This window comes from Nuphar pumila, chromosome 1 (genome assembly GCF_984573655.1).
Source record: "Nuphar pumila chromosome 1, dmNupPumi1.hap1.1, whole genome shotgun sequence".
Lineage (NCBI taxonomy): Eukaryota > Viridiplantae > Streptophyta > Magnoliopsida > Nymphaeales > Nymphaeaceae > Nuphar > Nuphar pumila.
The window spans coordinates 60517301-60529589 of record NC_143249.1 but is presented as its reverse complement, the minus strand read 5'-3'; positions in this window follow the sequence as shown (position 1 = coordinate 60529589).

The following is a 12289-nucleotide window of genomic DNA, read 5'->3' as shown; positions in this document are numbered from 1 at the left end:
AATCCATGGTTTAATCCATGAAGGGGATGACACCAATGGCTAAAATTGATTTAAAACATGAAAAAGTATTAAATAAAACTAAAAAAATATTAAAAATATTACCTTGGTGCTTGCAGCTGCAATGGAGGAAGGTGGAGGTGCTGGAGAGGAGAGAGAGGCCACGAAAATTTGAGAGAAAAGAGCCCCCCTTTTGGCCCCCCTTAGGTCCCTTTTTTATAGTTTTTCAAAAAGTCACTTAATTAGGGTTAATTAAGAGGTTTTTCATTTTTTTAGGACTCTTTCTAATAAATCCACTAAAGGCAACAATTTTTTGGAGAATTATAGCCTAGGTGGGACTCTAATTAATCCCTAATTAGCCCCTAACTAAACCTAGAAATCCCCCAAATGTGATGCCACTTGGCATCTTTCATATTTGGGTTTTTAAAACACCTTTAAAAACATTTAAAAACACTAGTTTTAAAAACTAATTTTCAAAATGAGTTTTCAAAATGGTTTTGACTCTTCTAAACTTCTAACACTAACCAAGACACTAACTAACCCTAGTCTAGCCCTGACTTACTCGAATATGGCGCCACCCCGAGTGGGCCCTACTTGAGTTTTTCAAAAAGCGATTTTAAAACTTGAAATTGAAGGAGTTTTCAAAAGATTTTCAAAAGTAAACTTAAAATTAGAATTTTTGAAATGGCATAGGGTTTTAACCGAGTCAGAACTCTTCTGGATATGGTGCCAACTGAGTGGGCCCACATCGAGTTTTGAAGAATTTTGAAATAAACACTGAAAATGGCTTTGAAAAGGGGTTAAAATCAGTATTTGAAATTCAAGATCTTTGAAAATAGGGTCTCAAGCGAACTGGAACTCCAAATTAGAGTCCTGAACTCTCAGCACTCTGTGATTTTGGATTTTAAAAACCAAGTGAAAGAATTTTTAAAAGAATTTATCAGGAAATGGTGAAAACTAGTCAGGGTCAGACTCCTAACTCAATCAGAACTCTGAAATAGAGTCCTGGATTAACTGGACTCTTCAAAATGACCTAATTTTTGAAAACAAATGGAAATAAATAAAAAAAATAGAGTAAAAACAATCTTCAAAGCAGACTCCTGGCTGGACTAGGACTCTGGGACAGAGTCCTGATCGGACTGAAACTCTAGATTTTTTTGGTATTTTCTGAAAAACAAATGAAAGAACTTGTCAAAACAGTGAAAACAATAACGAATATTGAAATAAAACAGAGTTCTGATTCAACTGAGACTCTGAGGACAGAGTCTTGATTGAACTAGGACTTTTAGATTTTTGGATTTTCTGAGAAAACAAATAAGAGAATTTTGAAAAACAGTTAAAAACAGGATGAAATCGAAGTTTCGGTTCAGAGTCCTGATTTGATTAGGACTCTGAGAAAGAGTCTTGATTTCGATCAGAACTCTAAGAATTTTGGTTTTTCTGGTAGGCAAATGATGAATTTTGGGCAAAGCCATTGAAAACCAGTGAAAATAAAGTATAAAAACCAATTTTGGATAGAATCCCACTTCGATGAGGACTCTGGGGTAGAGTCCTGATTTGATCAGGACTCTGAGATAAAACCTTAGAATTTTGAAATTCTTTGATAAAAGTGTAATAGTTTTGGTAGATTGAAAGATTTCTGAAAGATTTATCTCAAAATTGAAATCAGGATCAGAGTCCTGATCCAACTAGAACTCTTCAAACAGAGTCCTAGTTCAACTAGAACTCTGAATTTTTGACTCATTTTGAAAGATTTTGATTGAAAATGGATAAAATAGTTGTAAAAGATTAGAGTCCCAATCCAATTGAAACTCTGAAGAAGAGTCCTGATCCGACTGGATTCTTGAAGAAGAGTCCTGATCCAACTCAGACTCTAACATTTTGGCCAAAACAGAAGATTTTGAAAGGTTCTTCTAAAAAATAGGTACAAAGGTAGTGAAAATTAGAGTTTTGATCCGACTAGGATTCTAGAAAAAGAGTCCTGATCCAACTAGGACTCTAAAATTTTTGAAGATTTTTGACAAGTAAAGGAATCCAGAAGCGACACCACCTAAATGGGTCTCATCTGAGAATTAAAATCAATTGAAATTGAGTTTGAAATGAATCCAGATTGTTTTCTAAGAAAGTATTTCAAAATATAAGGTCCTGGGGGTTGGCAAATGACACAATGTTGATTAAAAACCCAGGTTTTAAAATTGATTTTTGAAAGAAAAGTTTTAAAGCTCAAATCTGGATTGAATATTTTGAAAACAGGAGTGTTGGATCTCGAAGATGAGATGTAATGACATGCAATGTTATGCAATGCAATGAAATGATATGCTGAATTCATGCAATGATAAGCAATGACACATGAAATGGATGAATACTGAATGAGGAGGAAAATTTGGGGTGTTTACAGATGCCCTCTTTGCTACTAAGCCGGTTGAAAACCGAGCTTAGTGGCAAAGAAAACACACCAAATTCAGACTATAAAAATGCCCCAGTTTAGATGAATCTGACTGAGTATGAAAGAATTAATCCAAATGATGGTGATAGATATGAAATGGGGAATAAGAAGAAAATTTTATTTCAAAAGGAAGTGAGATTCAGGTTTTGCCCTTAACCTGGATGGGACGGAAAATACCTCGTATGGAACAAAGCTCAGGTTTAACCCTTAACCTGACCGGGTTGAAAATGAAATACCTCATCAAAGGAGGCTCAGGTTTGTACCCTTGACCTGATTGGGTGGAAAATGGAATACCTCATCAAAGGAGGCTCAGGTTTGTACCCTTATCCTGATTGGGCGATGAAATACCTCATCAAAGGAGGCTCAGGTTTATACCCTTAACCTGATCGGGCGGAAAATGGAATACCTCATCAAATGAGGCCCAGGTTTGTACCCTTAACCTGATCGGGCAGAAAATGGAATACCTCATCAAAGGAGGCTCAGGTTTATACCCTTAACCTGATCGGGCAAAAAATGGAATACCTCATCAAAGGAGGCTCAGGTTTATACCCTTAACCTGATTGGGCAATGAAATACCTCATCAAAGGAGGCTCAAATTTGTACCCTTAACCTGATCGGGCAGAAAATGAAATACCTCATCAAATGAGGCCCAGGTTTGTACCCTTAACCTGATCGGGCAAAAAATGGAATACCTCATCAAAGGAGGCTCAGGTTTATACCCTTAACCTGATCGGGCAGAAAATGGAATACCTCGTCAAAGGAGGCCCAGGTTTATACCCTTAACCTGATTGGGCAGAAAAATGGAATACCTCATCAAAGGAGGCCCAGGTTTATACCCTTAACCTGATTGGGCAAAAAAATGGAATACCTCATCAAAGGAGGCTCAGGTTTATACCCTTAACCTGATTGGGCAGAAAATGGAATACCTCATCAAAGGAGGCCCAGGTTTATACCCTTAACCTGATTGGGCAGAAAATGGAATACCTCATCAAAGGAGGCTCAGGTTTATACCCTTAACCTGATTGGGCAGAAAATGGACGGAATCCTCGAAAGAAGAGACCGTGATGAAACCTCCGGATTTCTGCACAATGAATCCGATAGGGGTTTTGCAAAAGAAAGGAAATTGGGGTCCCTAAAGTTTGAAAAGGGATTGATTTTGGGCGCCTCATTGCTGAGACTAATTAACTTTTGAAATTGCCTTTTGCTGAAATTGGTGGCTTAACCTCAAGCCGAAATTGGACTGTCTATGGTGGGACAGTGGGGACACAGGGAAGTGTGCGAATCTGAGAGCCTGTGCGCTCAGATTATACCAAAGAAGGGAAGGAATCTTGAAAACTCCCGTAATCAAGTCCTAAAAGGGATAACAACTGATGTCAGGATGCGCCAAAGATGAACCTCAAGCTCTCGTTTCATGCCAGGATAGCTAGAAAATATTGTCAAAATGTTGAAAATTGTTGTTGATTCAAAATAATTGAAAATGATGCACATTGTTTTGAAAGTATTCCCTCTTTTCTACCTGAAGTATTACCTCCGACTGAGCTTAACTCCGTAGAATCAAGATTTGAATTCAAATTGCTTGCGATTGACTTTCTTTCAAGGAAGCTATCAATTTCCTTGATATGGACGGAAAAGAAAGTATTCTTGATATTGCGAGAGCTATTGGTGAAAGAATATTGATAAAAGAATTTCATAAAATTAAAGAAGATTCTTGGTAGATCCGACAATCTGATATCTTGGGATTCTTTTCTCATGATGATCTTTCTGCACTCTTTTTTAACAGAATTGGAGCTCTCTTGGATTTTTCGGGAATTACATCATCCTTCATTTTGGAGATGTCCTAACTTCTCTCTCTCTTTTTTTTTGGAAGGGTACGTCACAAACTCCTTCATCTCAGAGATGTTCCGATCCTTCTTTTCTTTCAGGGATTATATTGATAGTTATTGGCTCTTTGGTTGGGAATCTCTTGATGATAGTGGGAATTAAATATCCTTTAGGGTTTGTCGGTAGGCTCATCACACTCGCCTTCATCTCGACGGTGATCTGAACTTTCCTTGGAAGGATCCGTCACAAACTCCGTCATCTTGGAGATGATCCAAATCTTCTTTGGCACCGGGGGTCGACTCGCTTAATTCGCCTTCATCTTGACGACAATTGAGAGATCCCTTTTGCAGATATTTAATTGCAGCTTAGGTGATTGAGGAGATATGGAGATTGAGTGGATTTTTCTGTATCACCCAGGATATTTCGACTGCTTTATTTTCAAGAATGGTCTTTAAAAATGTGCCATTGACTGCGATCAATATCAATCACTCATGGCTTTGCAACAACCTTGAGTATTCTTTGCTGACCATATCGGGGATTTATTCTTCATCCTTTTGGTTGGCCAATAGAAAGATTTTGAATTTTGAATCCTTTTTCGCGAGAGCTTTGTCCTTTCGGAAGTAATACTGAAGGTATTCTGAGGTAATAATTTTGTGCAATAAAGATTTTTGAAATCAACAAATATTCGACGACAAATTGGCAAAATTTTCTTGAAATTCTTTTGTGAAAGCGAGCATTTGAAGCACAACGCAACACATCCATGACAACAATTCTCTTCTCCTTTCCCCAAAGGAGAAGATTCAGAAATTGGAATTAGGAATTACTCCTCTCTTCCCTGAAGAGGAGGTGTTTGCAAAACGAACTTTCTAAGAGAAATTAAGCTTTCGTCAAAACTTCCTAACATTAGGCTTCTCTTATGGAAAGGGGGCCGGAATTGGTGAGGTTGGTAAATTGGTCATGAAGGAACGAGTTCATCACACTCTCCCTGAAAATAGGGTCCTTCATGATGAAATGGCCTAGTCTGAAATTATGGGGCCACAAGGAAAGCAAGTCTCCGTTGAATCTCTCCCTATAAAAAGGGTTTCTTGTGTGAAATTTGGAATTTTGTTTTGCAAACGGTTCACAAAGACACGAGTCCCTTCAAACTCTCCCTGAAAAGGGGCTAAGTGAACGAATTGGATAGCATGCAAAAAGAACGAGCTCCCTTGAACTCTCCCTATACACAGGGTCTCTCGCAAGAGAAATTTATTGGTATTGGTATTGGATGACCAAAAGGGTCAAATTTTGGAAATTGGAATTTTGAAATTTGATATTTGAAATTGGAAATTGGAAATTGGAAATTGGAAATTAGAAATTGGAAATTAGAAATTGGAAATTGGAAATTGATAATTGGAAATTGAAAATTGAAAATTTGGAAATTGAAAATTGAAAATTTGGAAATTGATAATTGGAAATTGGAAATTGGAAATTGGAAATTTGGAAATTGATAATTGAAAATTGGAAATTGATTGACTCGAAGGTCGAAATTGTGAATTGATTTACTGAGAATGACATGGGTTCTATAGGGATTCAGCCTAAGAACGACATTGGTTCAATTGAGAACGGCATTGGTTCGATTGAGAACGACATTGGTTCAATTAAGAACAACATTGGTTCACTGGGAACAACATGGGTTCAATAGGGATTCAGCCTAAGAACGACATTGGTTCCATTGAGAACGGCATTGGTTCACTTGAGAACGACATTGGTTCCGCAGGGGTTCGACCTACGAACTATCAATTCCATAGGAATTCAACCTAAGGATCATAGATTAAGAAGGAATGATTCCAACTTGTGAGCTTTGAATGGACCAGGTGCTAAACTGGGTTTTTGAGGGAAGATTCGAATCAGAATTCAATTCTTCAAGGAAAACTAGATTAATTGGATTTTGAAAGACAATTCGAGTCGGAACTCGGATCTTCTAGACCAACTCGCAGGATAGTTTGAGTAGAAGTTCAAACTTGTAAAGGAAAGCTAAGCGAATTGGATTTGAAAGAAAATTCGAGTCGGAACTCTGATTTTCTAGACCAATTCTGAATTGGATTTGGAAGAAGATTCGAATCGGAACTCGACTCTTCTAGACCAATTCTAGAATCTAGAGGAAAGAAAATTATACGAATTGGATTTGTAAGAAAATTCAAGTTGGAACTTGGATTTTCTAGACCAATTCTGAATTGGATTTGGAAGAAGATTCGAATCGGAACTCGACTCTTCTAGACCAATTCTAGAATCTAGAGGAAAGAAAATTATACGAATTGGATTTGTAAGAAAATTCAAGTCGGAACTTGGATTTTCTAGACCAATTCTGAATTGGATTTGGAAGAAGATTCGAATCGGAACTCGACTCTTCTAGACCAATTCTAGAATCTAGAGGAAAGAAAATTATACGAATTGGATTTGTAAGAAAATTCAAGTCAGAACTTGGATTTTCTAGACCAATTCTGAATTGGATTTGGAAGAAGATTCAAATCGGAACTCGACTCTTCTAGACCAATTCTAGAATCTAGAGGAAAGAAAATTATACAAATTGGATTTGTAAAAAAATTCAAGTCGGAACTTGGATTTTCTAGACCAATTCTGAATTGGATTTGGAAGAAGATTCGAATCGGAACTCGACTCTTCTAGACCAATTCTAGAATCTAGAGGAAAGAAAATTATACGAATTGGATTTGTAAGAAAATTCAAGTCGGAACTTGGATTTTCTAGACCAATTCTGAATTGGATTTGGAAGAAGATTCGAATCGGAACTCGACTCTTCTAGACCAATTCTAGACATTGAAAGGATGGATTTAACCCATTAAAAGGGTAAATCACATGTTTTATTGGTTAATAATGTAAAGACCCATGTTAAAATTGATTCTAATGGATTAGAATCCCTGTAAACACCATGAAATATAGTTAGATCACTTTCTTGAACCGTTCTTGAGGTTCTTGAGGTTGAATCCATGGTTTAATCCATGAAGGGGATGACACCAATGGCTAAAATTGATTTAAAACATGAAAAAGTATTAAATAAAACTAAAAAAATATTAAAAATATTACCTTGGTGCTTGCAGCTGCAATGGAGGAAGGTGGAGGTGCTGGAGAGGAGAGAGAGGCCACGAAAATTTGAGAGAAAAGAGCCCCCCTTTTGGCCCCCCTTAGGTCCCTTTTTTATAGTTTTTCAAAAAGTCACTTAATTAGGGTTAATTAAGAGGTTTTTCATTTTTTTAGGACTCTTTCTAATAAATCCACTAAAGGCAACAATTTTTTGGAGAATTATAGCCTAGGTGGGACTCTAATTAATCCCTAATTAGCCCCTAACTAAACCTATAAATCCCCCAAATGTGATGCCACTTGGCATCTTTCATATTTGGGTTTTTAAAACACCTTTAAAAACATTTAAAAACACTAGTTTTAAAAACTAATTTTCAAAATGAGTTTTCAAAATGGTTTTGACTCTTCTAAACTTCTAACACTAACCAAGACACTAACTAACCCTAGTCTAGCCCTGACTTACTCGAATATGGCGCCACCCCGAGTGGGCCCTACTTGAGTTTTTCAAAAAGCGATTTTAAAACTTGAAATTGAAGGAGTTTTCAAAAGATTTTCAAAAGTAAACTTAAAATTAGAATTTTTGAAATGGCATAGGGTTTTAACCGAGTCAGAACTCTTCTGGATATGGTGCCAACTGAGTGGGCCCACATCGAGTTTTGAAGAATTTTGAAATAAACACTGAAAATGGCTTTGAAAAGGGGTTAAAATCAGTATTTGAAATTCAAGATCTTTGAAAATAGGGTCTCAAGCGAACTGGAACTCCAAATTAGAGTCCTGAACTCTCAGCACTCTGTGATTTTGGATTTTAAAAACCAAGTGAAAGAATTTTTAAAAGAATTTATCAGGAAATGGTGAAAACTAGTCAGGGTCAGACTCCTAACTCAATCAGAACTCTGAAAAAGAGTCCTGGATTAACTGGACTCTTCAAAATGACCTAATTTTTTAAAACAAATGGAAATAAATAAAAAAAATAGAGTAAAAACAATCTTCAAAGCAGACTCCTGGCTGGACTAGGACTCTGGGACAGAGTCCTGATCGGACTGAAACTCTAGATTTTTTTGGTATTTTCTGAAAAACAAATGAAAGAACTTGTCAAAACAGTGAAAACAATAACGAATATTGAAATAAAACAGAGTTCTGATTCAACTGAGACTCTGAGGACAGAGTCTTGATTGAACTAGGACTTTCAGATTTTTGGATTTTCTGAGAAAACAAATAAGAGAATTTTGAAAAACAGTTAAAAACAGGATGAAATCGAAGTTTCGGTTCAGAGTCCTGATTTGATTAGGACTCTGAGAAAGAGTCTTGATTTCGATCAGAACTCTAAGAATTCTGGTTTTTCTGGTAGGCAAATGATGAATTTTGGGCAAAGCCATTGAAAACCAGTGAAAATGAAGTATAAAAACCAATTTTGGATAGAATCCCACTTCGATGAGGACTCTGGGGTAGAGTCCTGATTTGATCAGGACTCTGAGATAAAACCTCAGAATTTTGAAATTCTTTGATAAAAGTGTAATAGTTTTGGTAGATTGAAAGATTTCTGAAAGATTTATCTCAAAATTGAAATCAGGATCAGAGTCCTGATCCAACTAGAACTCTTTAAACAGAGTCCTAGTTCAACTAGAACTCTGAATTTTTGACTCATTTTGAAAGATTTTGATTGAAAATGGATAAAATAGTTGTAAAAGATTAGAGTCCCAATCCAATTGAAACTCTGAAGAAGAGTCCTGATCCGACTGGACTCTTGAAGAAGAGTCCTGATCCAACTCAGACTCTAACATTTTGGCCAAAACAGAAGATTTTGAAAGGTTCTTCTCAAAAACAGGTACAAAGGTAGTGAAAATTAGAGTTTTGATCCGAGAGTCCTGATCCAACTAGGACTCTAAAATTTTTGAAGATTTTTGACAAGTAAAGGAATCCAGAAGCGACACCACCTAAATGGGTCTCATCTGAGAATTAAAATCAATTGAAATTGAGTTTGAAATGAATCCAGATTGTTTTCTAAGAAAGTATTTCAAAATATAAGGTCCTGGGGGTTGGCAAATGACACAATGTTGATTAAAAACCCAGGTTTTAAAATTGATTTTTGAAAGAAAAGTTTTAAAGCTCAAATCTGGATTGAATATTTTGAAAACAGGAGTGTTGGATCTCGAAGATGAGATGTAATGACATGCAATGTTATGCAATGCAATGAAATGATATGCTGAATTCATGCAATGATAAGCAATGACACATGAAATGGATGAATACTGAATGAGGAGGAAAATTTGGGGTGTTTACACTTAGGTACAATGATACTTTGAATGTATGAGTGGATGACGTTGTTGAGTCAGTCTTGCATAACCTTTGTGAAGGTGTCATAGTCGGTATACTACTGGACCAATTGGAAAAGAACCCCTTTGATATCCGTACGACTAAGTGAAGCTCGGAGAGTTGTCCTTAGACTCGTAGGATACGGATGTGCCAAGCATAAAGGCTTGAGCTAGACATCCATTCGAGACCCTGAAGAGGTCAAAGCTAAGTCGTAAAGACTTAAGCGATTATTCCAACTCACAGCCCTGAAGAGGCTTATGCGAAGTCATGAAGACTTGAGCGAATGTTCAACTCATAGCCCTGAGGAGGCTCTTGCGATATACACTAAGTCTTGGAGGCTTGAGCGTCGTATTACGAACTGCGACCCTAAGTGGTCATCGTATGTGCTTGAGTTGAATGGATGCGTGATTGCTTGCTTACCAGACCATCAGTGGTTCTGACCCCATTTAATGGGGATTTCAGGTGTTGGACCTGCGTGACAATATGCGGAGTAAGGCGGCATCGAGTTCCAGGGTTTCTCTAGATAGAGTTGTACTGCTTCCTTTTTATTGAACCTATACTGCTTTTCCAAGCGGTGATGTTGTAATAAACATGTGGTTGTCGATAAAATGGAACACATCGGTGGTCAATGAGTTGCTTGGCCACATACCTGCAACGTGCTCGGAGTTTTCTAAAACCGACGACTCATTATCATCTGATTCCGCTGCTAAAAGCTTTTTAAAGTTCCGCTGCAAAGAAAAAAAAAAAGAAATTCATGAAAATTTTAACTTAGCGTTGTTTTGGAAATCTGGGGCGTTACAGAGGTCGTCACATATGCTCTTGAATTTTCTGACATATTCAGAAAGAGGATCATCATTTTTCTTCAAGGAGGTTAAGAGCTGAGTTAGGTGAAACTCACGCTCTTGAGATTCTTGAGCAAAAGACTCAAGAAGAGCATTCCAAATATCTCGAGACGTGTCTAATCCAACGACAAGTCCCAATACATTTTCAGACAGGGTGCTAGTTATCCACCCTTTAAGGAGACGATCAAATTTTTGCCATGCAACAAAAGTGGGGTTGACATCCCATTTGGACGACGTTTCATTGTCTTCAAGAAGAAACTGTGATGGAGTTTGAACTTCTCCTGTTATAAAACCTTGAAGGTCCTAGCTTTCAATGAGTGCCAAGATCTGCGTCTTCCACAAAAAATAGTTGTCCTGATTCAGTTTCAAAGAAACAAACACATTAAGAGTCGAAGGATAAGGAAACTGTTTTGAAGATGACATAATAAAAAATCAGAGAATTTGCTCTGATACCATATAGAAAATAAAGAGCAAAAGAGAGAACACAAGAAATAACATGGTTCAGTTCAAAAAGAACCTACATCCACGGCTCAAACAAACCTTGCTCCCTTGTTATTCATTGAAAGCCAAGAACAACTTAAATACAAGGTAAGTTAGGCACAACCAGAAAGTAGCCTAAATCTTAATGATAGATTTGCATAGCTCAATCCTGTCGGATTCGTCGATACTCATTTGATTACTTTCAATTTTTATATTCCTGAAATCATGGATTCAATTTTGCTTGACAATTTCCTTGGGATGGGGGATACGATTGTTATTCCCTGGATGACAAGGCTGATCGTGATTTGTCTTGTTACCATCTTTAGCATAACTAATCTTTCTAACATATCCCTTGTCCTCAGCAGTGCAAGGGACTGATGCTCATCGAAATGGAACCCTGACCACTTGCCTATTTGGCCAAGGCCCCTTCCACTGCAAAAAATCCCTTGGGGATCACTTTATACCCATGTTTGACACTGATATTCATATCAACGACCATGTAACTTAGCATACAAGTTATGAAGAATTATCACATCAAACCAACACACGAGAATGCATTGCATATGCATTCATTATCAACATTCAGATCTTGATAGGGAATAGTCATGCATGGAAACTTAGAAAAAGTCTTTCTAAAAGCAAATTAATGACGGTACATATTATGTTCCAACTCCTGACCCAAACAAGAGATCGCATGCTCATCTGACAAGAATTATCTAATCTTTGGGGATGCTGAATTGTACCCAATCATCTATCACACGCGATTTATGAAATGTAAAAAAATCTTAAATACTTATCATTTTGTGTGCAGATGCACTAAGTAACACATAGATACTAATTAGGCCAAATGTTTATTAGCATCTCTAACAAACATCAGGTTGCTAGCTATAGCTTAGTTATGCCCCCATAGTCCTAATCGGGTAAAATGATAAATTCATAGCTCAGAGATGCAACTAGCATTCAATGCAAGATGATAGAGCAACCACAATGATAAATAATGCTCACGAAGAGGTTTAAGTCCGCCAGTAGGACAAACTTTTGTTACAGGGTGGCAAAATGTGTGCATGAAGACTGCATGTCCGTAAGCCTTGACTCAGGACTGGTCAATGGAATGAAAAATAAACGTTTCAGAGATCAGAGTGACCACAAAGATCTCCACTGATGTCCAGCTTGCCCCAAATGAGAGATTGGGGCTGAAGGTTGCACCCCATGGCAGCAAAAATGAAGAAAAAGAAGGGAAAGAAGGAAGAGGGGGAAAGAGGAAGAATGGTGGAAGAGGAAGAGGATGAGAGAGAGAGAGGTGATTCGTATTGAG